This window comes from Monodelphis domestica, chromosome 1 (assembly GCF_027887165.1).
Source record: "Monodelphis domestica isolate mMonDom1 chromosome 1, mMonDom1.pri, whole genome shotgun sequence".
Classification (NCBI taxonomy): domain Eukaryota; kingdom Metazoa; phylum Chordata; class Mammalia; order Didelphimorphia; family Didelphidae; genus Monodelphis; species Monodelphis domestica.
Genome location: NC_077227.1, coordinates 352,505,027 through 352,508,148, shown reverse-complemented (window position 1 = coordinate 352,508,148; position 3,122 = coordinate 352,505,027).

Below are 3,122 nucleotides of genomic sequence, written 5' to 3'. Positions count from 1 at the left end.
TAGTATTGAGTCAGGGACTAGAGATTCATCTCCAGCTAAGGCCCAAACATACTAGGGGGCTAGCTTTGGCCTGTACTTCACTTGGCTGAATCAAGGGGCTTGCTATGCATGAATGAATGAAAAACCATTTATTAAACTCTTCCAATGAGCCAAACACTGGGAATACAAATAGGAAAAAGCAAGACAGACTGCTCTCAAGAAGCGTATACTTTAATTGAGGGCAATATCAAATATAAGAGATCAAGTACAGGGAAGACAGAAGATTCTTTGGAAGCAGGACATAAGAGACTTGTCCCCAGTGGGTGATGGAGAACTCCTGAGGCTTTGAGGGTGAAGGTGTTGTTGTAGAGGAGGTGAAACAGTGAGTTATTCTCCTATAAGGTGTTGTTTTTTTTAATAGCATCATACTTGGATTCCAAGTCTTGCTAGCTGTGACCTTAAAACAAAGAACTCCATCTCTCTGGCTTCAGTCTCTTCCTCTTTAGCATAAGGACAATAATCCCTGTCCTGCCCACTTCCAAGGGTTCTACTGAGGGATAAGAAAAGATAATAGAAGCAAAGTGTTTTTGAACCATGGAACACTACAGAAAAGTGAACTACGACTCTGAAGAAAGGGGCCAAAGTCAAACTTCACCTGCTTCACAGTTCGGTGTTGGCCGCCTGCCCCTTTAAGAGCAACGAATAAAGTGACCCCAAGAACAATGAGATGTTTGTGAATGCTGGCAGGGATAAATATGCTGCATTATGGGAAGGGCTGGGTAATTTGAGAATACCCAGACCCTCTCTGGTCCCCTGTGCCTCGGCTCCCACTCCCTGCCTCCTCTCTCCTCTCACTACCCCGGAGCCCTGGTCTCAGGGAGTAACTGTAAAAGCACAGTCAGTATATTTGTTTTAGGCAGATGAGGATATCCCAAGGAAGACACACCTCTGACCCACAGAGAGACTCAAGATCAGAGCTAGGAGGGACCTTAGAGATCAAGTAATTGAGTCCCCTTATTGGATAGACAAGGAAACTGAGTCTGAATGACCAGCTAAGGTTACACACTTTAGTAGTGGCAGTTCTAGTCCTTATAGAGCCAAGATTAGAACCCAGATTATTGTACTTTAAGGAACCTCTGAACAGAACCGTCCACCAGTGGAAGAGATGTCCCTGAGACATAGAGGACTCTTCCATCTCTGCAAGTGATCAGACAGGCTCTATGAATATTGTAAGCAACGATACAGAAGCTATTCCCACATTAGTAAGGAGCTTGGACTAGGTAACATTTTCAGTCCTTCCAGGGCTGGCACATATGTTATATATTCTAAGAGCCTTTCCAAGTCTGATAGTCCATGTTCTAGAATGAAAGGCAGGAAGTACTCATTTTGCTGTTTAGAGAGCTATCCTACTGCACTATACCACTCAAATCGAATGCTTCCCAGAATCAATCAACAAATACTTATCAAGCACCTCCTTACTGGTGCCAGGTACTATGCTAAGTGCTAGGGACATAAAGACAGAAAAGTATCTTTCCCTGCCCTCAAGGGGCTTACCTTAGGGAGGAGACAACATCCACACAAATTCCCCTTGTTTAAGCATATTTAAAATAAATGTGTAAATACAAAATAACTTTGGGGAGAGGGTACAAAGCTGAGGGGATGAGGAAAGACCTTCTATAGAAGGTAATGTCTACACTGAGCTTTGAATAAAGTTAGGCGTCTAAGGGGCAGAGGAGAAGGAATAAATTTCAGGTTGGTGGGGAGGGGAAGGACAGCCAGTTCAAAAGCATTGAGATAGTAATACATAATAAGCTTATAAATTTATATTGGAATCAAGTTCTGAAAGGTTTTAGAAACCAGAAGAATTTTCTTTTCCTTTTCTTTTTCAAAACCCTTTCCTTCTTTTAGATTCAACACTGTGAATTAGTTCTAAGGCAGAAAAGTGATAAAGGCTAGGCAATGGGGGTGAAGGGACTTGCACAGGGTCATACAGTTAAGAAGTATATGAGGCCAAATTTGAACTCAGGACCTCTGGTCTCCAGGCCTGACTCTTTATGCACTGAGCCATCTAGATGCCCCTAGTTTTAAGTTTAAATGAAAATTCCTCTGTTTTGGGGCAGTTCCGTGGCTCAGTGGATAGAGACATAGGTAGAAATCTGGCCTCAGATACTTCCTAGTTGTGTGATCCTGGGCAAGTCTCTTAACCCCCCAGTGCCTAGCTCTAACCACTCCTCTGCTTTGGAACCAATACTTCCTATTGATTCCAAGACAGATGGTAAGGGTTTTAAACAATCCCAAAGGTAATAGGAGCTATTGGAGTTTATTGAACAGGGCAGTAATATGGTCAAATATGCTTTACGAAAATCATAGCCGTGTTGAGGATGGATTGGATATCGGAGAGACTTGAGACAAGGAGACCAATCAGGTTATTGTAATAGTCCAGTTGACATGACAAGGATCTTCAATAGGTGGCTGTGTGAGAAGAGAGAAGAGAAAAGATGTAAGAGAAATGTTTGTAGAAACCACAAGAGTTGTAACTGATTGCATAAGTCAAGAGTGAGAAAGAGTGAAAATGATATCTTCCCAGAAGGCATTCAGGTGGGGAACCCCTCTGCCACATGTGGACCCCTAATCCTACTCATAGAAAGACATTAAACCCGGGGAATAGACTGAGTCCTGACTCCAATCTCAGAATGAACCTTTAACCTAAGCCACAGCCAGAGCCCTATCCCTGACCCCAGACAATACCTGAATCATAGACTGTCAGAGCTGTGGAGAGGACCTTAGAGATCATCTCATCCACCCCCCCCTCCCCCCATTACCCAGTTAAATAACCTGAGGCCCAGAAAAGAGAAGCCACTCGACCAATGTCACATAGCAAGTTAGTGTCCGACCCAGGACAGCTAGCGTCCTGGCCCGGGGTTCTTCCCAGGTATATTTGCAATTTAAGAGGGGACTCCTAAAGACTTGAATGAAGTTATTATAATTTCTAGGGAGAGGGCCTGCCTATCTTGAAGGGATACAGGCGATGCAACCGGGGTCCTCCTTGATAATACCACCGCATATAAACAGTGGTCTACTTGGCCTGTAGAAATTGCCTCCAAAAGCCATACCCCACCCCGAGCCCCCCCAATTCCCATCAG